Source organism: Bos indicus, chromosome 7 (assembly GCF_029378745.1).
Source record: "Bos indicus isolate NIAB-ARS_2022 breed Sahiwal x Tharparkar chromosome 7, NIAB-ARS_B.indTharparkar_mat_pri_1.0, whole genome shotgun sequence".
In the NCBI taxonomy this organism is placed as follows: Eukaryota; Metazoa; Chordata; class Mammalia; order Artiodactyla; family Bovidae; genus Bos; species Bos indicus.
Genome location: NC_091766.1, coordinates 36700284 through 36726661, shown reverse-complemented (window position 1 = coordinate 36726661; position 26378 = coordinate 36700284).

Sequence of the window (26378 nt, the reverse complement as noted above, 5' to 3'; positions counted from 1 at the left end):
AGATCACCATTGGTAAGGTTAAACTGCTTGTTGACCTGAAGAATTAAGGCCCCTTTGTTTTGGGTCCCCTTGTGTCATGCTCTCCTGTGTTGGCAAGAAATGCTTGAAGTTTGAAAGCTTTTAACACAGAAACTGAGAAGTTAGGGTCCATGACAGGCTTGGCTACCCCCTCCAGAGGTGGTGAGCAAGTGGTGCTCAGAGGAATGCACGGGAGCATTCATCTGGTTGCTCACTGCTCCTGAGGAGGTCTGAGGGCCCTTATTTGTTTGTTTGTTTTGTTTTAATTTAAATTTATTTATTTTAATTGGAGGCTAACTACTTTAAAATATTGTATTGGTTTTGCCACACATCAACATGAATCCACCACAGGCGTCACATATTCCCCATCCTGAACCCTGTTCCCACCTCCTTCCCTGTACCATCCCTCCGGGTCATCCCAGTGCACCAGCCCCAAGGATCCTGTATGGAACCTGGACTGGTGATTCATTTCTTATATGATATTATACATGTTTCCATGACATTCCCCCAAATCATCCCACTCTCTCCCTCTCCCACAGAGTCCAAAAGACTGTTCTATACATCTGTGTCTCTTTTGCTGTCTCACATATAGGGTTATCGTTACCATCTTTCTAAATTCCATATATATGTGTTAGTATACTGTATTGGTGTTTTTTTTTTCTGGCTTACTTCACTGTGTATAATAGGCTCCAGTTTCATCCGCCTCATTAGAACTGATCTTTTCAATGGCTGAGTAATACTCCATTGTGTATATGTACCACAGCTTTCTTATCTATTCATCTGCTAATGGACATCTAGGTTTCTTCCATGTCCTGGCTATTATAAACAGTGCTGTGATGAACACTGGGGTACACGTGTCTCTTTCAATTCTGATTTCGTCAGTGTGTATGCCCAGCAGTGGGATTGCTGGGTCATAAAGCAGGTCTATTTCCAGATTTTTAAGGACTCTCCACACTGTTCTCCATAGTGGTTGTACTAGTTTGCATTCCCACCAACAGTGTAAGAGGGTTCCCTTTTCTCCACACCCTTTCCAACATTTATTGCTTGTAGACTTTTGGATAGCAGCTATTCTGACTGGCGTGAAATGGTATCAAAATTGTGGTTTTGATTTGCATTTCTCTGATAATGATGATGTTGAGCATTTCTTCATGTGTTTGTTAGCCATCTGTATGTCGTCTTTGGAGAAATGTCTATTTAGTTCTTTGGCCCATTTTTTGACTGGGTCGTTTATTTTTCTGGAATTGAGCTGCAGGAATTGCTTGTATATTTTTGAGATTAGTTGTCAGTTGCTTTGCTTCATTTGCTATTATTTTCTCCCATTCTGAAGGCTGTCTTTTCACCTTGCTTATAGTTTCCTTTGTTGTGCAGAAGCTTTTAATTTTAATTAGGTCCTATTTGTTTATTTTTGCTTTTATTTCCAATATTCTGGGACGTGGGTCATAGAGTATCCTGCTGTGATTTATGTTGGAGAGTGTTTTGCCTATGTTCTCCTCTAAGAGTTTTATAGTTTCTGGTCTTACGTTTAGATCTTTTTTTTTTTTTTAATTTTATTTTATTTTTAAACTTTACGTAATTGTATTAGTTTTGCCAAATATCAAAATGAAATCCATTTTGAGTTTATTTTTGTGTATGGTGTTAGAAAGTGCTCTAGTTTCATTCTTTTACAAGTGGTTGACCAGTTTTCCCAGCACCACTTGTTAAAGAGATTGTCTTTTCTCCATTGTATTTTCTTGCCTCCTTTGTCAAAGATAAGGTGTCCATAGATGCGTGGATTTATCTTTGGGCTTTCTATTTTGTTCCATTGATCTATATTTCTGTCTTTGTGCCAGTACCATACTGTCTTGATGACTGTGGCTTTGTGGTAGAGCCTGAAGTCAGGCAGGTTGATTCCTCCAGTTCCATTCTTGTTTCTCAAGATTGCTTTGGCTATTCAAAGTTTTTCGTATTTCCATACAAATTGTGAAATTATTTGTTCTAGCTCTGTGAAAAATACTGTTGGTAGCTTGAGAGGGATGCATTTAATCTATAGATTGCTTTGGGTAGTATACTCATTTTCACTATATTGATTCTTCCAATCCATGAACATGGTATATTTCTCCATCTATTAGTTTCTCTTTGATTTCTTTACCAGTGTTTTATAGTTTTCTATATATAGGTCTTTAGTTTCTTTAGGTAGATATATTCCTAAGTATTTTATTCTTTTCATTGCAACAGTGAATGGAATTGTTTCCTTAATTTCTCTTTTCTATTTTCTCATTATTAGTGTATAGGAATGCAAGGGATTTCTGTGTGTTGATTTTATATCCTGAAACTTTACTATATTCATTGATTAACTCTAGTAATTTTCTGGTGGAGTCTGTAGGGTTTTCTATGTAGAGGATCATGTCATCTGCAAACAGTGAGAGTTTTATGTCTTCTTTTCCAATTTGGATTCCTTTTATTTCTTTTTCTGTTCTAATTGCTGTGGCCAAAACTTCCAAAACTATGTTGAATAGTAGTGATGAAAGTGGGCACCCTTGTCTTGTTCCTGACTTTAGGGGAAATGCTTTCAGTTTTTCACCATTGAGGATAATGTTTGCTGTGGGTTTGCCATATATAGCTTTTATTATGTTGAGGTATGTTCCTTCTATTCCTGCTTTCTGGAGAGTTTTTATCATAAATGGGTGTTGAATTTTGTCAAAGGCTTTCTCTGCATCTATTGAGATAATCATATGGCTTTTATTTTTCAATTTGTTAATGTTGTGTATTACATTGATTGATTTGCGGATATTGAAGAATCCTTGCATCTCTGGGATAAAGCCCACTTGGTCATGGTGTATATGATCTTTTTAATGTGTTGTTGGATTCTGTTTGCTAGAATTTTGTTAAGGATTTTTGCATCTATGTTCATCAGTGATATTGACCTTTAGTTTTCTTTTTTGTGTGGCATCTTTATCTGGTTTTGGTATTAGGGTGATGATGGCCTCAGAGAATGAGTTTGGAAGTTTACCTTCCTCTGCAATTTTCTGGAAGAGTTTGAGTAGGATAGGTGTTAGCTTGTCTCTAAATTTTTGGTAGAATTCAGCTGTGAAGCCGTCTGGACCTGGGCTTTTGTTTGCTGGAAGATTTTTTATTACAGTTTCAATTTCCATGCTTGTGATGGGTCTGTTAAGATTTTCTATTTCTTCCTGGTTCAGTTTTGGAAAGTTGTACTTTTCTAAGAATTTGTCCATTTCTTCCACGTTTTCCATTTTATTGGCATATAACTGCTGATAGTAGTCTCTTATCCTTTGTATTTCTGTGTCTGTTGTGATCTCTCCATTTTCCTTTAAATTTTATTGATTTGATTTTTCTCCCTTTGTTTCTTGATGAGTCTGGCTAATGGTTTGTCAATTTTATGTATCCTTTCAAAGAACCAGCTTTTGGCTTTGTTGATTTTGCTATGGTCTCTTTTGTTTTTTTTGCATTTATTTCTGCCCTAATTTTTAAGATTTCTTTCCTTCTACTAACCCTGACGGTCTTCATTTCTTCCTTTTCTAGTTGCTTTAGGTGTAGAGTTAGGTTATTTATTTGACTTTTTTCTCATTTCTTGAGGTATGCCTGTATTGCTATGAACTTTCCCCTTAGCACTGCTTTTCCAGTGTCCCACAGGTTTTGGGTTGTTGTGTTTTCATTTTCATTCATTTCTATGCATATTTTGATTTCTTTTTTGATTTCTTCTGTGATTTGTTGGTTATTCAGCAGCATGTTGTTCAGCCTCCATATGTTGCAATTTTTAATAGTTTTTCTCCTGTAATTGAGATCTAATCTTACTGCATTGTGGTCAGAAAAGATGCTTGGGTCTGAGGGCTCTTTACGACCCTTTGCACTGTAGCCTGCCAGGCTTATCTGCCCATGGGGTTGTCCAGGCAAGAATACTGGAGCAGGTTGCCATTTCCTTCTCCAGGGCATCTTCCCAACCCAGGGTCAAACCCACGTCTCCTGCATTGCAGGTGGGTCTTTACCTGCTGAGTCACTGGGGAAGCCTGCCTATAAAACTAGAACTGTCCAAAGGAACTAAGGTATATTAAAAAGGTTGGGAATTTATTTGAACAAAATTGATTCAATCAGGACGCATCTCATCTAGCAGGTAGAAAGGAGCACAGCTTGAAGTGGAAGACTTGTGTTGGCAGAAGGAAGTGGTAACAAAGCAGTGGTCATAGTTAATCTGCTTCTGTCTGGTGTAAGGTGACTTTCTCTAGTGAACGGCAGGGAGGTGTAAGCAGATTACCTACTACTAGTGCTCTTCGGGGGGGTTCCTGCTGGACTCTAAGATGCAGTTTCTGGGAGAGCCAAAACTGTAATTAAGTCTTGGTTTGGTGATGGGGAGCTTAGCTTAAGTGACTCAACTTTGGGCCTGGTGTCTTTGTTTAATCTTTGATATATTTATTGGCTGTACTGGGTCTTTATTGTCGTGTGGGCTTTTCTCCAGTTGCGGTGAACGAGCGCTACTCTCTCGTTGCGGCACGCGGGCTTCTCCCTGCAGTGGCTTCTCTTGCTGCTGAGCACTGTAGGGCACCTAGGCGTTAGTAGTTGTAGCATGTGGTCTCAGCAGCTGTGGTTCCTGGGTTCTAGAGCACAGACTTAATAGTTGTAGCACACGGACTTAGTTGCTCAGCGGCACGTGGGATCTTCCCAGACCAGGGATTGAACTGTGTCTCCTGCAATGGCAGGCAGATTGCTTACCCCTGAGCCACCAGGAAAGCCCTGGTGTCATGTTTTTAACAGTAGACAGTGGTGAAGAATCTGCCTGCCAATTCAGGAGATCTGGGTTTGATCGCCATCGGGAAGATGCCCTGCAGAAGGAAATGGCAACCCACTCCAGTATTCTTGCCGGCAAATTTCCACGGACAGAGGAGCCTGGTGGGCTACAGTCCATGGGGTCACAAAGAATTGGACATGACTGAGCGAGTAAAGCACCACCACCCATTAACCCTTTATCAGATCTGTGACTTACAGATGTTTTCTGCAGTTTCATAGGTTGCCTTTTTATGTTGTTGACTGTTTCTTCCGCTGTGCAGAAGCTTTAAAGTTGGATGTAGTTCAATTTGGTTTTTTGCCTTTGTTTGTACTTCTTGTGTCATATCCAGGAATTCATTGCAGAGATCAGTGTCCAGAAGCATTTTCCCCTTTGTTCTAGGAGTTATATGATTCCAGGTCTTAAATATAAACCTTTAATCCATTTTGAGTTCATTTTTATGAGTGGTATAAGTAGGAGTTCAATTTCATTCTTCTGCGTGTGGTTATCAAGTCTTCTCAACACTGTTTATTGGAGACTATCCTTTCCCCCTCTGAATAATCTTGGCTCCCTTGCTAAATGTTGCATTGACCTAAAAAAATTCTTGCAAGCCACCATCAAGAAACTGAGAAGGAAACAAGCAAAATCACTATTCTCTGTAATGGAAAGAAGGAAAGGTTTAGACATAAGGGACTACTTTAAGTTCAAAGGCAGCATCCCTGTTGCTATGTATCTACCCCTTATTAGCTGGCTGCCACCTGAGAATGAGGAATGCACTTCTTGAGTCTCAGTTTCTAAATCTCTTAATTGGAGTTTAACTAGATCAGACTTTCAACTTATCTTTTCTGCAGCAAATGAGAAGTGTGATGACCTGCCCAGTGCAAATCTCAGGGCATTAATTGTATCTGAAGTTCTTTCTCTCTTATAAAAAAAGTCTTAGTAGAAAGCAATAAAGTATCATTAGTCTAGGATGGCCTTGAATTCTCATTAATTTGTATAAGTAAATTTGGGGATTTTAATGATTATTAACACTAAGTTACTTGGGACCTTCTCACATTATTACAGACCACTCCTGAAAAGAACTCCAAGAAGCTGAAAGGAACATTCTAGATGTCACATTTTATTTTGCCTGTGCAGAAAAATGTTAACATAGCTGGGCCCAAGACTGCTGTTACTGAAAGGTCTGTTTTTAAGGTTGGCCCTTGGCTGACATCTGGGAGCTTGACTGATTAAAGAGTTCCTACATTGATTGATAAGATTTTCCTAAATGGTAAGGGTGGCTCAGTGAGTCTAGACTGTGCAGATAAAATGGTTTATGCAGAACACCTGTTTTCTGGGAGTCTGGAATTGCATTCTGTGCTAGGCAGAAAGTACCTATATGTCCAGCCTCCAACAAAACTTGCATGCTGAGTCTCTGAGCTTCCTTGGTAGACAACACTTGGCAGCTGTTGTCACGATTAGTTGCTGGTGGAATTAAGCATGTCTTCTGTGACCTTGCTGGGGGAGAATTCTTAGAAGTCCTCTGGACTTTACCCTTTTGTGCCTTTTCCCTCTGCTGGTTTTGCTCTGTGTTCTTTCACTGATGTCTTTGTGCTGAGTCATGTAAGTCAGCTGAACCTAGGGTAGTCTTGGGGACCCCAGACACAATACCACTTACTGAGTTCTTTGAAAAAATCATTTCTTGAACAAACAGTGGAATATGGAATATATTTCGGGATGGGAAGACAGAGTAGTGTGAGATGAACAAAGATGAAGAATATGTACACATGTCCTAGATCAGTGTTTTAGATTGACATATTTAAAGGAACAAATGCAGTGGGAACGATGGGTGGGTAGGGCAGATAAGAGGGTATGGGAGGGAGCTGATTGTTGACTGAGTATCTTGGAAGCTTGGCTTCCTAGGTGGCACTACTGATAAAGAACCTGCCTGCCAATGCAGGATAATAAGAGACGTGGGTTCGATTCCTGGGTCAGGAAGATTCCCCTGGAGGAGGGCATGGCAATCCATTCTTGCCTGGAGAATCCTATGGACAGAGGAGCCTGGTGGGCTAAAGTTCATGGGGTTGCAGAGTCAGACATGACTGAAGTGACATAGCAACGCATGCATGCACGCGTCTTGGAAGCTACCTTGGGATTTACAATTTAACAAGGAGGGCTATGATAAGTGCTTCTTTTAAACTGTGCTGCAATCTCTACATGATCTGCAAAGCCTGATCAGAGTTTGGGTGCAGGGAGAAACCCCAGGAAGTATTAGAGAAGAGTAAGGTTATATTTGAGAAGGGTTATCCATGGACACAAAGGTCCAGGATTATATAGTAATTAGCCTTCTCCTATTCAAGAGACGAGCTACTAGCATCTAAGGAACACCTTTTGAAAGAGTCTTCAGGTTGGGGCCCCAGGAATTCCAAGACAGTGGAAAAAAATCTCTTTGCTTTATTTGCTTGAGTGCAGTATTAGTTTGCAGTTACTGCACTTAGTGAGTGCTTCCTGTGCGCATTTACTGTTCTGAGCTTTATATCCATTAAATCTTTTGATCCTCTCATCACCTAGGATGTAAGTACTTTTATCATCATTCATATTTTACAGGTGTAGACAGGGAGGACCAAAAACGTCTCCCTAGGTCATAAAGCTGGTAGACCTCAACCCTCTTCTCTGCTCGACTTTTCTATTGGAAGTTAGTCGAGAGTTCATTCATAGGAGGCAGAACTTGTTTTCCTGGGAGTACTCCAGAGCCCATCAAAGAGCAGTGGAGCACTGCAGAGAAAGAAGCAGTCTTTTTGCCTGCCTAACACCATGACAGGGCTGCAGGGAATCCAGCAGTGTGGTGGTTCAGTGCCTGACTTTAAGTCAGAGGAACCTGGACTGGATCTACTCTATCACTGGCCAAATCTTTTGGGATAGGTTACTTAGATTTCTCTGTGCATCAATTTCTTTCCTAAATTGGGGAAACCTAGTATCTACCTTTATGTGCATGATGGGAGGACTAAATGCCATAAAAATGATGACTCCTAAGTCTTTGGCATACTGCCTGGTACATAGTCAACACTCAACAAATGGTGGCTCTTATTAATCCATAGGGGATAGGTGATTCTCACACCAATTTCCATTTCATGGCCACTTTTAATTTACCGCTAATTACATTTTGATGGCATTTGCATACAGTATTTAATTGAGTGAAAAATCCCATTAATACTTCATAATGAAGTACACAAATTATATGGGGAAAACATTGTTAGGATATTCTAAAGGAAGGGCCCTTTTTATTAAACATTTATGTCTCATGAGGATGACTATCTCAGCGGTAACCTTTTCATTTAGTGGGATCATTAGGTTCCTCATGAACAAGGGCTACAGTCATTTTATAGCCTTACTCCGTTTTTATATACCACCAGGGAAAGTGCCATCTCCAATTCAGCCCCTTCTCTACTCCCACCATTACCACGTCAGTCTGCCCCCTACCCTAAGGCGAATTTTTAGTCACATCTTTGTTCACTTGCCAGCATTATTCTTAGCATTCAGGTGGACCAGCCGCTCCCATCTAGTTGATCTTTGTCACTTGCTGGTTTCACACACACGAATTGGTTTTCCACCTTTCATGCTGCCTCTTCCGATGTCCTTACTGGTGTTTCTCAACCACGTTGCTGGCTACCTTCTCTTCCCCACTCTCAACCTAGTCTTGAGAAAGGTGAGAAAAAACATGCCGAGACCCACTCATGGACTTCCAGTTCTTTCCCTTCCATGGCACTTGGCCTAAAATTGTGTGTCCAACTTTGTATCCTTGGTGGTGGTGTGCATTAATAGTACCTCTCACAAGGAAATGGGTCTGAAATGAGCTTGCTAACATTCCATGTAAAGGGACCTTTGGAGTACCCATTCTTGCTGTTACTCAAGTCTACTATGCTGCTTAGGTATTTCCCACCTGTACTTCTGTATGGTCTGTATTTCCTAGTCTACTATTTGCACTGCTGATGTCTATCTTTAGTTATTATTTTACACTTATCCTGACTGAAATCCTTCCATTGTATTTATTTATTTATTTTTACAAAATATAAAAATCAGTTATTTCTAGACTCTGTGCTGTGCTTAGTCACTCAGTAGTGTCTGACTCTTTGCGACTGCATGGACTACAGCCCACCAGGCTCCTCTGTCCATGGAATTCTCCAGGCAAGAATACTGGAGTGGGTTGCCATGCCCTTCTCCAGGGGATCTTCCTGACCCAGGGATCCTGCTTTGCAGGCAGATTCTTTACTGTCTGAGCTACCAGGGACATAAATAATTAGAAAATAAAATTTAAAGAATTTCATTTACAATAGCATCACAAAGTATGAAATACTTAGGAATACATTTGACAAAATATGGGAAAGACCTTGTCCTCAGAAAAATATGGAACACAGAGGAAGCAAATCAAAACTAAATCAATGCAGAGTTATATAAATGGATTGAAAGGTTCAATATTGTTGTAATATAAATTCTTCTCAAATTTATCTATAGATTCAGTGCTATCTTGTTAGAAAACCACAGTGGATTTTTAATTAAAAATTGAGAAGTTTTTTCTAAATATCTCCAGAGATACAAATGACCCACGAGTCAGAGTTTTATTTAGAAAATAGCTCAGTTGAAGAACTTACACTTCAGAATTTATAATTTACTATAATGTAATAGTAATAAATGCAGTATGACATTTACATAAAGATAAATGAATAGATCAATGGAACAGAATTAGACTGATCGTATATAGGAATTGATTTTTGACAAAGATGCCATGGTATTCAGTGGGGAAAGGGTATCTTTCAAAAAGTAATGCTGGAATGGTATTTGATCACAGTGCCATTAGATAGATCCAAGAGAAAGAAAACATGAATTATAAATAATATAAGATCTGTGATAAAGACAAAAACTGTATTCATGAAACCTGCTTATAGAAACAGCAAGTAAAAAACTTCTGGTTTCAAAATGAAAGAACTTTGAATCAAACATTTTTAAATAGTGAGATGTTGTGAAGCTGTTCTTCACATTTGTTTTGTATTTAGGAAGGAGTATTGCAAAAGTTAAATATAAATTAAGAGAAATAAAAGCAAACTTGGACTTTAAATGTAAACAGAAAAATAAATAAATAATGATAACATAAATCATGTTGCAATCATTTGCTAGTTCATTAAATACAAAATCAATTTATAACATATATAGCAGTATTATACCTCAGTTATTTTATAAATTTAAAAAGTTAAAATAGATTTTTATTGGAGAACAGTTGCTTTACGTTGTTATGTGAGTTTCTGCTATAAAGTGTAGTGAGTCAGCTATATATATACATATATCATAGACATATATCCCCCTTTTCTTGGATTTCCTTCCAAGGAAGGAAGGACACCACAGAGCATTGAGTAGAGTTCCCTGTGCTATACTGTAGGTTCTCATTAATTATCTATTTTATGCAAAGTATCAGTAGTGTATACATGTCAACCCCAGTCCCCAGTTCATCCCACCCTCCCCTTCCCCCGCCCCTGTACCATATGTTTGTTCTCTGTGTCTGTGTCTCTAGTTCTGCTTTGCATCAACGATTGTTACTGACATGTAAAATGTTTTTTGTTCTAGAGTTCTAACTGTAGCAATTTATCAAACAAGTGTAAATGTTATGAGACACATGATGAGAAAATTTTATGGAAAACATTGTCAGTTTCATTCATTCAGATGCAACATCTTCAAAACTTTTTGCTATATACACATACCTCCTGTATTGTTACTTAATATATTTAAAGTGAGATGTCCCCGAGTGGGCAGAATGCTGATGTGATCCATGCACATGGGAGAGACCCACACAGATCTCCTTGTCTTGATATTTGCTTTTTTGTAGCACAGACCTGAGGTTGCTTGAACTTTCCTGGTAGCTCAGACAGTAAAGAATCTGCCTTTAACATGGGAGATCTGGGTTCGATCCCTGGGTTGGGAAACCCCCCTGGAGAAAGGCATGGCAATACACTCCAGTATTCTTGCCTGGAGAATATCATGGACAGAGGAGCCTGATGGGCTACAGTCCATGGGATCCCAAAGAGTCGGACACGACTGAGTAACTAATACTTTTCAAGTTGGTTTGTCATGCCACCAAGATCATAGTTGGACCATCCTTCCTTGTTCTGTGATTGAAAAGATCACATGACACATAAAATGAGACTGCACGTATTGTTTATGGAGGCTATCATGATGTCCTAAAAGGAAGCTAGATAGATTTGCTAAGATTCATCCTCCTCTCAGTTACTATGCAGTATTTAAATCAGGGGTCTGTTACCTTCTGAGAGTGGCTAAAGAGCAGCTATTCTTTCTCTCACCGATTCATCCCTAACAGAATGGGACCCTGACACAAGGAGGTGCTGCTGATTACTGATAAGTCATGGGAGAGGTGGACAGCTCACAGATCCACAGATGCCACTGCCATCCTTAACTTGTTTCTAGGTTCCTCACCTGTTCTGTGATATGGTTGATGCAAGGAGCTTAATGCTGTTGCCCTGTCTCTGGTCTATATTGGTATAAGTAATGTGAGCTACCATAAGAGAAACACAACCATCCATACAATTAAAAATTATTTTGTTTTGCCTACGACACAGTAGGAAATGGTTGTGGAAGGTGGTCTGAGGCAACTGTTCTCTAACTGCTCACCTGGGGATCTCAGTGCTGCTGCATTTTTGACCATGTGGTTAGAGCATACTTGGACCAAGAGCTCATAGAAGATCATTTGCAGGTACCTTAGGGACCAGGCTTGGAAGTGGCAGACTTGACTTCTCTATATAATTCATTGTCCAGAATAGTTTCCCAAGACATAGGTAAAAAAAAAAAATGTGTATAGTTTTCTCCTATGCTCAGGAGGAAAAGAGAAGTTTAAATAACATTGCCTCTACCCCACAACCTCCATGTAAAGAAATATAGCCTTGCCTCTGGGTTTGAAACTGATTCCTTTACAAGTCAGGGGAGGACGGAGAAGGTATAGTCTATGCTCATGGTATAGACTCAACTCTAATCTGTGTCTCAGTTCTTCCTGTTAGGTACCAGCCATACAGGTCAGTCCAAGTCCTCACCTTGTAGTAATCACAATATATATTCTAATGCTGCTATAATGAGTTACCTCTTTTAGTGGCTTAAAATAACACAAATTTATTTCTTTATTGTTCTCTAGGTTAGAAGTCTTAACACAAGCCTCACTGGACACTATAATAAGATGTTGATAGGGTTATTCTTTTGGGGGGCTTCCCTGGTGGCTCTGACGGTAAAGAATCTACCTGCAATGGAGGAGACCCAGGTTCGATCCCTGGTCAGGAAGATTCCCTGGAGAAGGAAATGGCAACCCACTCCAATATTCTTGTCTGGAAAATCCCCTGGACAGAGGAGCCTGGTGGGCCTCAGTCCACGGGGTCACAAAGAATCAGATATGACTGAGTGATAACCCTTTTGCTTTGACTTTTCAGAGTAGAACTAGTTTCCTTTTTCCAGCTTCTGGAGGCCACTTACAGAAGCTTTTGGTATTGTCACCGCTTCCGTGTTCATTTTCAGCAGTGTTGTATCTCTCTGACCCTTCTTCCATGGTCATGTCTCCCTCCCACCCTGACCTCAGCTAAAGAGGGTTCTTCTGAGAACCCAAATAATTAGGTAGTCTCAGGCAATCTTTCCATATCAAGGTCCTTAACCTTAATAATATCACTGAAGTCACTTTTTCCATATAAAGTAACATTTTCACAAATTCCAGGAAGTAGACTGTGGAGATCTTTGTGGGGGGAGCCTTATTCTGCCTACCACACACAGCAAACACTTACATTGTGGTTACTCTCTCGCAGATTCTTAGTGTTCTCTATATATACTTGTCTCATTTAAACCTCATAACAATTCTCAGAGATAGATCCTAGTTACATGCCCATTTTCAGGTGGATTTTTAGATGAGTAAACTATGGTTCAAAGAGATTAGCTCATCCAGGTTCATAAAGCTAGGAAGTAGTAGAGATTGGATTCAATCCTACATAGCAGACTTGACAATCCAGGCACTTATGACCTTATACAACCTGTATACTGTAACCTAGTGATGTATCAGTTCAGTCCAGTCACTCAGTCCTGTCACACTCTGCAATGCCATGGACTGCAGCACACCAGGCTTCCCTGTCCATCACCAACTCCCAGAGCTTGCTCAAATTCATGTCTATTGAGTCGGTGATGCCATCCAACCATCTCATCCTCTGTCATCCCCTTCTCCTCCTGCCTTCAATCTTTCCCAGCATCAGGGTCTTTTCCAGTGAGTCAGTTCTTTGTATCATGTGGTCAAAATATTGGAGTTTCAGCTTCAGCATCAGTCCTTCCAATGAATATTCAGGACTGATTTCCTTTAGGATTGCCTGGTTGGATTTCCTTGCAGTCCAAGAGACTCTCAAGAGTTTTCTCCAACACCACAGTTCAAAAGCATCACTTCTGCACTCATCTTTCTTTATAGTCCAACTTTCACATCCATACATGACTACTGGAAAAACCATAGCTTTTACTAGATGGACCTTTGTTGGCCAAGTAATGTCACAGCTTTTTAATATGCTGTCTAGATTGGTCATACCTTTTCTTCCAGGGAGCAAGCATCTTTTAATTTCATGGCTGCAGTTGCCATCTGAAGTGACTTTGGAGCCCCCCAAAATAAAGTCTCACTGTTTCCACTGTTTCTCCATCTATTTGCCATGAAGTGATGGGACCGGATGCCATGATCTTAGTTTTCTGAATGTTGAGTTTCAAGCCAGCTTTTCACTCTCCACTTTCACTTTCATCAAGAGGCTCTTTAGTTCTTCTTCACTTTTTGCCATAAGAGTGGTGTCATTTCCATATCTGAGTTTACTGATATTTCTCCTGGCAATCTTGATTCATCCAGTCCAGCATTTCTCATGATGTACTCTACATATAAGTTAAATAAGCAGTGACAATATACAGCCTTGATGTACTCCTTTCCCGATTTGAAACCAGTCTGTTGTTCCATGTCCAGTTCTAACTGTTGCTTCTTGACCTGCATACAGATTTCTCAGGAGGCAGGTCAGGTGGTCTGGTGATGTATAGTATATAATATATACTTCATAGTGGAAGTGAAAGTTGCTCAGTCATGTCTGACTTTTTGTGACCTCATGGATTATACAGTTCATATTGTATAGTGGACTGAACTGTCCAGGCCATAATCCTGGAGTGGGTAGCTGTTACCCTTCTCCGGGTGTCTTCCGAACCCAGGGATCGAACCCAGGTCTCCTGCAGTGCAGGTGGATTCTTTACCAGCTGAGCTACCAGGGAAGCCCAATATATACTTCATAGTGAGTATATAATAATATAATGCATAGTGAATTATACTAGAGATTTGGTATACATTCTAACTTATCACTGGACCTTTCTCCATTTCCTCTTCTGCTCCTTTGCTTCCTTTCTGTTGCAAACGTGCCCCCTCCCTTGTTCTAGAGCCCTCCTTATCCAGAGGCCTGGAGTCCTGTTACTGACTTGGAGTGCCTGCAACTTGCTATTTCCTGACACTTGTTAACACCAAGTCTGGAATTTTCCAAGTGTGGATTGGGCACTACTCTTGATGGTCCATGGCTGGGCATGGTCTATGTCAATTGACTTTTAACATTTCCATGTAAATCCAGAAGAAAGTTGCTGCCTAGCTTGTTTTTCAAACACTTTAAAACTTGCTAATCTTTTGACAGAAAGAGGTCTTTTTGTTAGAGGTCTATAGAGCAGGCTAAAGGTCTGCAGAAAAATGGGGGTGACCAGCATTTAACAGCATTGTTTATTGCTTTGGTTACCTACTATTGATGGCAGGTAATCCTGTGTTTTCATTCACAAGCATAATATTCTTTAAAATTTAAATAAAATATATGTACTTCAAGAAAACAGTAACTACTTACAGTGGGGAATTGGTACATGATGATGACAAAAATTGAGGGATGCACGTGAGTGGATGTCATTTGTCAGATAAAGTGCTGATGGCCTTCCTGCATCCTGGACTGCCCCACGTGTCTAGATGACCATTGCCTGTGCGATCTTTCTGCCTATTTGAATTACACTATCTGGGTACCTGTCTACTAGACCAGAGTGTCTGCCATGCCCTGTATTGCTTTCTTGATGTCTTCCCCATGTCAACTCCAAATCCCAGCACTCCCACCCCCCGCCCCCTCACTCAGTTACACAGTCCCTTTTCTGTCCTCTGCATGACAAGATATGGCAGCTGTAAGGGCTCGAACTGTTATACTGGGATTACAGTCTGCGATCTCAGACAATGAACCATGACTCCCCAAAGTTACCAGCCCAGGCATTCCAATGAGAAGGAATGTTGGAAAACGCCTTCTCATGTCAGATGAGATTTTGCAAATGAGAGAATGTACTTTGAGAGAAATATGAGGTTTTATTTTTAATAGTATGCCTATTAGAGATGGAGTTATAACTAAAATAAGGAGATTTGTTTCCATCAGCAAAACCTGAAGCCAGTCTGTCTGTAGCCTGGTTACCCCTGACAAAGATGAAAGTGTAAGAACAGTTTTGACTGTTTACGTTATGAGATTTGTAGCTAGGTGTTTGCATATCCATAGTGGATATGTAGTGGGCTTACATAAACAATTAAAAAAAAAACAAAAACACAGGTTTGTGTGAAGATAATGCAAACAAAAATATTAAAATGAAAAATCTGCATTTTTACTGTTTTCTCTTAGCAGTATTTTTTTCCTTTACGAAGAGGGCAATAGTTTTCCTACATTTCTTGTACTCATCATACCTAGAAATATTGTTGTTGATGTTTTATATTTTGATTAGTTTAATCAAGCAAAATATCATGTTGAGCAAAACAGTGAAAGAGGCAGTCAACATTCTATAAACTTCCATTCCTCTGCTTTTAACTGCATCTATTGGTTCTTGTTTCCCTAGGATGCAAATATTCTTGTTTTGTAGGACAGGGATGCTGTAGATCCAAGGTAACGGATGCGGTTCCTTTGTAGTCCTACAGTTTGTCTGCCCAGAGATTTTAAAGAGCAGGGTGCTCATGATAAATGATGGTCCCATTGAAGCTTGCTTATCCCTTGTCTGTTGGCTTAGTTTTTATTGCTATTTAGGGAAAAAATTCATCCAGTGAACCAAATATACATTAAAGTGTTAAGAGGACTGCTGTATTGCTTTCCTTAGGAAAAAAATTTTATATCCTTTGCAAAACTATGATGTTAAGCTGTTTAGAAGAAAAAAGCAACTGAGAAATTTAATTTCATATATGTATTTAAAACCCAGATGGCTCAGAATACACCAGCCTATGGTGGTTAGTAATAGATCAGCAACAATCATAAGAAAACTTAAATGAATTTTTTTTTCAGGGGTGAGGCACTGGGCCCTCTCAGCATTGTATTCAATAATTTGGGGTTCCTTGGGGGAATCTTTCCTATCTTCATCCTCATGGTCATCAGACCTGCTGCTGCCTGGGCTGTTTATGCTGTTTATGGAGCCAGTACGATCCTTGAAGGCCCAATGCCCTTATCTTCTTCTGATGTTGGAGATTTTCTATCCATATTTTCACATGTTTCAATCATAAGCCCCAAATAAAAAAGTCCTTTTCTACCTCACATAGATTACATAGATTCTGAGCTTTGAAATGGAGCTCTTTGAAATGGAGTGAAGCAGATGCTGTAGTGAGTTGAATGGTGGCCCCTCCAAAATATAAGCTCATGTTCGACTCCCATAATCTGTGACCTTATTTTGGAAAAGAGTTTTTCTTGACGATCTTGAGACCACTCTGAATTATCCAAGTGGACCCTAAATCCAATGATAAGTATCCTTAGAAGAGACAGAAGAAAAGACCCAGACAGAAAAATAGAGGTCACATGAAGACAGAGCCACAGGTTAGAATTTTGCCGCCTCAACACAAGAGCTGGAGCCATTGGGATCTAGATGAGTTTCAAGAAGTTTCTCCCTCAGAACCTTTGGAGGGACTGTGACCCTGTAGGCACCTTGATTTCAGACTTCCAGCCTTCATAACTGAGAGAATAAATTTCTATTTTAAGCCACCAACTTGGTGGGAATCTGTTCCTGACAACCCTAGGAAAGTAATACAGATGGACTTTTCAGACAATTTCATTGGATTTAGGACATTGCATATGACAGACTCAAAATCAGGCCTCAGTCAGATGCCAACTCCTGAAGCCTAAATAATATTTGCCTCAGTTTTCTTTTTTCTTTAGGTTCAGGGTTTTGTGATTTCCCTTCAGGAATTTCCCTAGAACCTGAGTGTCATTACAGAGGGTATGTCTCTAGCAGCCTTGGTCACTTACCCCACCTTAGTAGAGAAGTTCAGGGTTGGACATCTGGCTCTCACTTAGCCAATCAGACTGATATGGGGTAATTAGAACCCAGATGGAGTGGTCACATGTAAATTCATACCACATTGCATGGAGTAAACTGAGGAGCAAATGGACCCACAGATAGGCAAATGAAGCATGCCCCAAGGCTGTCTACTTTCTGATCCTTCCTGAGGTCTGAATTTTGGTTCTTTGATCCCAATCATGAATGTAACAAGTTCACATATTTTTACTTACATAAGCTTCAGTTCAGTTCAGTTGCTTAGTCGTGTCCGACTCTTTGCAACCCCATGGACTGAAGTATGCCAGGCCTCACTGTCCATCACCAACTCCTGGAGCTTATTCAAACTTATGTCCATTGAATCAGTGATGCCATCCAACCATCTCATCCTCTGTCGTCCCCTTCTCCTCCCACCTTCAGTCATTCCCAGCATCAGGGTCTTTTTCAAATGAATCAGTTCTTCACATCAGGTGACCAAAGTATTGGAGTTTCAGCTTCAGCACATAAGCTTGCTTTCATATTATTTGTCATGAAAAATTCCTGCATGCTTAGCAAACCCAACCCATAGGCTCCACAGTCAAACCTAAGCAACAGCGAGGCTCACACCAGGTCCGTGCTAGCTAGCATTTGCAGCCTGCAACATATTTTTATCACATTATCTCATTCCGACCTTGCATGAAGGATGACCTCTGAGGCACTGTGGGAAGGAGCTATGACCTGTACTTGACATAAAGACCCTGAACTTGACAGAGTGGTAGCAGCTCTGAATTCCCAGCTCTGGATTCTGCTCAGTGTGATTCTGTTGTATAAAACAAACACCCAAAGCACAACTAAGCAAGCCCAGCAGGCTGTGGGTTATGAAAGCTGCTTCACCATAGAAGGTTCTGAGCAGGAGAAATAATGGAACCAGTGCATTTTGCTAACAAATTCAGGTCAGACAGTGGGAAGGAAGGGGTTGGAGCAGGGACAGAGAATGGCTCAGGCTGAAAGCTTTTAAGAATCGTCACCCCCCACCCCTCCAGCCCTCCCCTCAAAGGATGACTGGGAGCACTGAAGAGGTAATTGGGCCCCTGATGTGAGAAGCAGTCACAAATAAGCCACCAAAGCCATAAGTAAGCCGGAGGCATCCAGCAAGGATTAAGTTCCATTAGCTAACCTGTTAGTAGAAGTATTTGGCTTTTAGAAGACAGTTTTAACCCATGCGTTGACCTATACCAGTTAACTCTAAGCAGAAAGTAGGCTTTGTGGTTACATGATTTAGGTTTTAACATTTTAAAAAGAGTTTGGGAGCACAGATGATGAATAACAGAGGACTCCTGCAATTTCTGTCATGTGGTCTATATGTGTGCCTGCCTAGTTTTGTCCAACTCTTTGCGGCCCATGCGTTGTATCCCACTAGTCTCCTCTGTCCATGGGATTCTCCAGGCAAGAATACTGGAGTGGGTTGCTGTGCCATCCTCCAGGGGATCTTCCTGACCTAGGGATTGAACCTGTGTCTCTTGTGTCTCCTGCATTGGTAGAGAGATTCTTGATCACTGCACCATCTGGGAAGCCCGCAATTTCTGTCATACTCATTTTCAAATCCGGCTCACATTCTTTGGGGGTTTTTCCAGTATAATTATCAGTCACTGCTTTTCTCACTACAGCCTGCTTTTCCTCTCTAAGCTTTAGATTTGTAGCTGTGATCACCCAGTGGGAACAAGGCAAGTGCAGTGAGGAATCCTCCTACTGGTTTGGTCATTCATTTAACCAACTCTGTGCCAAGCATTGTTCTAGCAGCTTCGGATGTGTCAGTGAAAAAAAATTCCAGTCTTTTTCAAGCTTGCTTTAAAAAGTATCGTGGGGACTTCCCCGGTGGATCAGTGGTTAAGATGTGCCCTTTGCATGCAGAGGTAGCTGGTTCGATCCTTGATCAGGGAACTAAGATCCCCAATGTCTTATGGTCAAACAATCGAAACATAAAACAGAAGCATTATTGTAACAAATTCAAGAGACTTTAAAAATGATCCACATCAAAAAAACAAATCTTAAAGTATGGTAGAAGGTGAAGTGCAATAGAGCAGGAAAATGGGTTAGAGCTTTTTGTAGGATAGGTTATTACCACTTTGACTCATGCCCACTCTGCTGATCTTGCATGCTCTGTCCTTTGATCTGCTCCTCTGTGACTCTTAATGTTTTAGGATGGAACCAGGCTCCTGATTTTAGGTTTCCTACTGAAGTCTTTTGGAATTGAGGTAACACTTACTAAGGGTTCAGGATTTGGGCTATGTGGTACATAAAGAAATTCTCAGCCATAAAGTTAATATAATAATGTGTCCTTGGGTTACTACCTCCATTATTGTAATTATTCCAAAGCCTTGGAAAAGAAAAGAACAACCTTCTTTTCTCTTAATCATTTTATGAATTACATTAATCATGCTGCCTACTTGTCCTCTATTCACCTTATTGGGAAAAATACACTCAGAGGAAAAGTTGATCTTAAATAATCAAGCTGGCTATTTCTGACATGTTAACAGAGACAAAACAACTAAGTTATCTGTTTTTGAGAAATAAAAAGAATTTTCCCTTTGTCCCGATGCCTGTCTTACCTTTTACACCTTTTGAAGAATTGATATTCGTAGGGAACTTTCTTTGAAGTCAAGCAAATGAATCCTTGAGATTTCAGTGTGTGAACTTAAACTTCATTATTTGGAAAGCCTTTCTACCTTTGAGTTATAAGCTTGCTCTGGAGGACCAGCTACACAATTTTCAGGACCCAGTGCAAAACAAATATTGGGAGCTAGTGTTCAAATTAAGAATTTTAAGATGGTGATAGGAGGGCATTAAACCAAGTGTGGGATCCTGTTGAGCTGGCAACCAATCTGGCCCTGTCTCCTCCTCCTGTGTTTGGTTCAAGGGTTCACTTTGAACAGTGAACTCACAAGAAAAATCAAATACAAGGAAAGTACGTGGTAGCACTTTTCAGCCTTGATTTGATGAGAGACACTTTGTGATTATACTTAAGCTGAGAAAGAGAGCTAACAAAATTTTCAGGGTGTTTGAAATTGGGAAAGCATTCACTTTATATAAATATGTAATTAAAAGAATTCTCAAAGTCTGAGAAACAATCTTTAGAGTACTACTTCAACCTTTTCTTATTAAATACAATCATCACTAAATTATAATCTATTTCACCAGGCTTCTTTGATTTGCATATGATGTTCACATCCTAGGACGCATGTGAAATAAGAAAATGAAGAGAAAATAAAACAAAAAACCAAAATTTTGAGGTATTGTTCTAAGGAGGAAAAAGATCTAGTTCTAAGGAGGAAAATACCTTCATTATGGAAAACTGATACGGTAATCATCTGTGTGAGATGTATTTACTGATTCACAACTGTCATGATCTTGTCCAGCGTTGAAATCCATTTGTATTTTGGGGTGTGTCATTATCACATGATGTGCTGTATGGCCATTGAGGTGAATACTCACTTTTGATACCAACTAAGAGTCTTCAAAGGAAAATAAACTAGTGAGTAATTGTGGTTCTGGGGAAAGTACAGAGGTACACGCTTCTGTACGCATATAGGTCATTGTGTACACACATAGGTGTGAAGACACACATGTTAACTGGTGAGAATATAATATTTTAGAGTTGGGGTTGGAAAATGATGCTTCTTGGGTCAAGTCTGGCCTGCAACTTGTTTATGTGAAGTTCTGTTGGAACGACACATCCTTTAGTTCGTGTCTGCACGACAGCGTTGAAAAGTTGTTGCTTATTCCCTTTTACCTGCAGAGCCTTGAATATTTACTATCTGGCTCTTAATTGAAAATGTTTGATTACTGTGTTAGGGTCATTTAACTGATGAAATATTTCTTTAGCAGATGATTATTCCTACAGAACATAGCATTTATTCATATCAATTTTTATAAATGTATACCAAAAGAGCATTTTTTTCCAATGTGTCATAAAAACTGTTGAAATAAGTCCTTTTTCTTGAGCTAATTATAACTAAACTATTGCTTTGTATTCCAGACACAACTGGTCTGATTCCCAGTTTGTCACCTTTTAATATGCCGGGTGGCTAAGAGGTTCACTAAATAGTTGTGTGTTTTCCATTTAAAATTTCCATAAATATAATGAAAATTTGTGCTATTTGATCAATATTTTACCATTTTCCTCAGCCCCTGACAATTGACTTTCTACTTTTTAAGTTATATGTTTTTAGATTTCACATATAAATGAAAGCATGTGGTATTTATCTTATTCGTTTTGATTCATTTCATTTAGCATGATGCCCCCAGGGTACATTTATATTTAATGTCACAAAAGCAGGATTTTCTTTCTCATGATTAAATAATTATCCATTATGTATACCACAACTTCTTTATCCATTCATGCATTGATAGAAGCTTAGTTGTTTTTTTTTTTCTTTTTCATTTTTAATTGGAGGATGTTTGTTTTACAATGTTGTATTGGTTTCTGCCATATAGCAGTGTGAATCAGCCATAAGTATGTATATGTCCCCTCCCTCCTTCCTGAACCTCCCTCCCAGAAACATAGTTTGTTTTTGTGTTTTGGTTATTGTAAGTAATGCTGCAATGAACATTGGTGTACATATATTTTTTGTGTTAGTTTTTTTTTCCCCCCTTTGGATAAATGCCCAGAAATGGAATTACTGAATTGTATGGCAGTTCTATATTTATCATGAAGAACCTCCATACCCTTGTCTGTAGTGGCTGTACCAATTTACATTCCTACCAGCAGTACATAAATTCTTATGTATCCTTATTGCCACATCCTTGCCAACACTTGTTAGAATGACTGTTACTAGGATGAGATGATTGGATGGCATCACCAACTCAATAGACATGAGTTTGAGCAAGCTCTGGGAGGTGGTGAAGGACAGAGAAGCTTGGCGTCCTACAGTCCATGCGGTACACAACTGAGTGACTGAACAACAACCAAAAAAAAGATAACAGGTGTGAGGTGATATTGTATTGTGATTTTGATATTTTCCCCCTGATGATTAATGATGTTGAATGTCTTTTCACGTACCTGATGCCCATTTTCACATCATCTTTGGAAAAAATATCTGGTCACATCCTCGGCTCATTTTAAAATTTGATTACTTGGTTTATTTTGCTATTGAGTTGTATGAGTTCTTTATGTATTTTGGATATTAACTCTTTATCAGACACATGATTTGCAAATATTTTCTGCCATTTCAGTGAGTTGCCTTTTCATTTTATTGATGGCTTCCTTTGCTGTTCAGAAGCTTTTTAGTTTGATTTAGTTTCACTTGTTGAGTTTGTATTTGGTATCCAAAAAAAAAAAAAAATCCTTGCCAGAACTGTAATCAAGGAATTTATTGCCTGTGTTTCCATCTAGAAGTTTTATTGTTCAGGTCTTACATTCAAGTCTTTAATCCATCTTGGGTTTATTTTTCTGTATGGTATTAGAGAGTGTCCTATTGATCCTATTCATTCGTCTGCACTTGACTGTCTAGGTTTTGCATCACCGTTTATTGGAGAGATTGTCCTTTCCCCATTGTGTGTTTTTGGATCCTTTGTCATATTAATTACCCATATGTGTATGGGTTTGTTTCTGAGCTTTCTATTCTGTTTCATTGATCTGTATGTCTGTTTTATGCCGGTATCATGCTGTTTGGATTATAGCTTTGCAGTCAATTTTGAAATCGGGTAGTGTAATGCCTCTCACTTTGTCATATTTTGCTCAAGGTTGCTTTGGTTATTTACAGTTTTTTGGTTTCACATGAGTTTTCAGATTTTTCCTTATTTCGGTGAAAAATGCACTGGGATTTTAATAGAGATTGCACTGAATCTAAAAGATAACTTTAGGTAACAAGGATGTCTTAACAGTATTCTTTCAGTCCACAAACATGGGATATCTCTTCATTTATTTGTGTTTTCTTCAATTTCTCCCATCAGTGATTTAGAGTTTTTAGTATAGAGATCTCTCACCTCTTTAGTGAAATTTATTCCTAAGGAATATTTGTTGATGCTATTGTAAATTAGGTTTTTTTTCTTAATTTCTATTTTGTAGAGTTAATAGTATATGGAAATCTGATTTTGATGCTATCTTTCAACCTTATTGAATTTATTCTAAGAGTTTTTTGATGGAGTCCTTAGGGTTTTCAGGGCTTCCCTGATAGCTCAGTTGGTAAAGAATCCACCTGCAATGCAGAGACCCTGGTTCAGTTCCTGGGTTGGGAAGACCTGCTGGAGAAGGGATAGGCTACCCACTCCAATATTCTTGGGCTTCCCTTGTGGCTTAGCTGGTAATGAATCCACCTGCAATGCAGGAAACCTGGGTTTGATCCCTGGGTTGGGAAGATCCCCTGGAGAAGGGAAATGTTATCCACTCCAGTATTCTGGCCTGGAGAATTCCATGGACTGTATAGTCCATGGGGTCACAAAGAGTCAGACATGACTGAGGGACCTTCACTTAACTTAGGGTTTTCCTTTATATAAGATTGCACCATCTTCTTCCTTTTGAATTTGGATGTTTTTTCTTTTTCTTGCCTAATTACTTGTTGTGACTACCAATACCATATTAAATATGAGTGGCTGGAGTGGACATCCTTGTCTCATCTCTAGTCTCAGAGGAAAAGCTCAGCTTTTCCCTTTGGGTATAATGTTAGCTATGGACCTGTAATATATGTTCTTAACTATGTTGAAGTACATTCTCCTTGTACCCACTGAGAGGATAAAGAAAATGTACCACACAGTGCTTATCCAATCTTCTATTGATAAACATTTGGGTTAGTTCTAGTTTTTTTGCTATTATAAAAAGGCTAGTGTGAGCATTCTTATACAAGATTTTTATGGCATGGATTTTCATTTCTCTTGAGTTGGTACCTAGAAGTGAAATTCTGAGTTGCAGGAAAATGTTAACTTTTTTAGAAACCACCAAAGATTGTTTTGAAGTTTTCACAGCAATTTAAAATCCCCACTAGCAATGTATGGAAGTTATTCTACCTGCTTGTAGATTTAAAAAAAACTTATAACACTTTTTCTCATTGCCCTCAGAAATGAATCTTAGTGTTCTTTGGGGTCAGTTGGTTCTTTTGATGAACTCAGCAGAGCTAAGTGAAGTGAGGTGAAGTTGCTCAGTCATGTCCGACTATTTGCGACCCCATGGACTGTAGCCTACCAGACTCCTCCATCCCTGGGATTCTCCAGGCAAGAATAACTGGAGTGGGTTGCCATTTCCTTCTCTAGGAGATCTTCCCAACCCAGGGATCGAACCTGGGTCTCCCGTATTGCAGGCAGACACTTTACCATCTGAGCCACCAGGGAAGTCAAGAGAGAACAGAGTTTTTTTTTTTTTTAATGGCCTTAATTTTATTGTAAGATTTTTTTTTTTTTTACTTTACAATATTGTATTGGTTTTGCCATACATCAATATGAATCTGCCACGGGTGTACATGTGTTCCCAATCCTGAACCCCCCTCCCACCTCCCTCAAATAAAAAAACAAAAAAGAGAGAGAACAGAGTTAACCCTCTAAGTGGCTCAAAGAAGCAGTGGGACTGGAAGGAGCCCCCGTATCAGTCTGACTGGTGGGAGGAGCCATCACTGATGGTGGGGATGGAAATTTCAACCACCCTTGAAGACAGTAATACCAGGCAAGAGTATCTCATCTAACTTGCATCATAATTTGCATCTAGGGACCTGCAGGGCCTCAAACACATGCTATACCCAGAAAGTATTAGTCCCTCAGATATTAAGGGGAGCTATTAGGGAGAGGAATTAAATATTTGGTAGTCACGCTCAACAAATAACCATTATGATCTTCTAAATTTTTAGGATGATATTTCTCATTGTCCTAATGTATATTTTCTTAAGTATCTTTTTGATTTTGCTGTTTTCTTGCTTACTCATCCTGGAATGAGGGACAATCTCTACAGACTGTTTTTGCCAGTGGATATATGAACAACTTTTCTTCCCATGTTAATACCAGTTCTTTGACAATCTGATCCAGCAGAACACATGAAAATATATCATCTCAGGAATATACTGCTGTGAGGTTTTTATCTTGACTATCCAATTCTTTGACTTTTGTGTAAACCTGCCCACATGTAAGGGAGCATGACCCCTTCCTTCTTTGGCTTCCTATTTTATTATGGAGGTTGTTGAAACTGCAGTGACTGTAAGGAGGACTTCCATTAGACGGTATTCCTCCAGCCACCCCTTAGCTGTGGGGCAGTGGCTAAACTGACTAGTATAGAGCCGGTTTACCTAGTTAGGGGACGGGTAAAAGACAGCCCTACCAAAAGACTCTCCCTGGCCGCTTTTAAGCTGGTGAATCAGTGTGCTTTCTGTTAGGGAAGCCTGTGTCGGTTGGTTGCCAGTATCTAATCCAAAATCACTCCATAGATTTTATAGCTCTTTCTTCCAATTTTTCCTAGTTTCCAACTGCACCCCCCGACCCCCAGTGTTATGAGTTTGATCTCTTTCAATGATTTTCTGGGTGTTACATCAGTAAATTGGAAGGGATAGTGGTAACTGACAACCATTTTGGACTGAATATACATTTATCACAGATTGCATGTATTAAAAATAGCATAATTAAACATAGATGTTTTAAAGAGTCTTATTTTCTGTACCAATTAGTGGTACCTTCAGGGTTGCAAAGAAAATTTGAAAACGAAAATGTTCCTGTATTGGAATCATCCAGAGTTTGTCTACTACTTCCCAGGAGAATACATTCAGTGGTTCATTCACCAAACACTTATCCTAAGACAGGCCTGTTATCAGCTTACCTAGAGGCTTGAACACCAGCCATCTATAACAAGATTTTGGACTTTAATTTAGGAGAAGTGATTATTTTCTCAAGAATAACAATTTATTTTAGGTACATTCAGACAATTACCTCAATCAAATGGCGTGTTTATTCCACTGTCTTCCTTATAATGGTATTTAAATCTGTTATATTAATAATAGAAGTCTGATTATGTTTGTATACATATAAATTGCTATAGAGGTTTATCAAAATAAGTAGGGCATCTTATGAAATGGCTCTAAAAAGGGCAAAAGCCAGACTGACAAACTTACAGCAGGATGGATGAGAGAGTAGCAAATGCACAAAATGAAAAGACAGGTTTCTGTATTTTCCCTGACTATTCATAAGTAGCTAATATAATTTGTTCCGGTGCTGAGGACAATCAGAATCTCCATCTCTAAATTCTTTGACTGAAGTAAGCTCTAAGCAAAGAAAAAGAGACAAGATACAACTCAGAGAAAAATTTAATCCATTCATCAAAATTAAT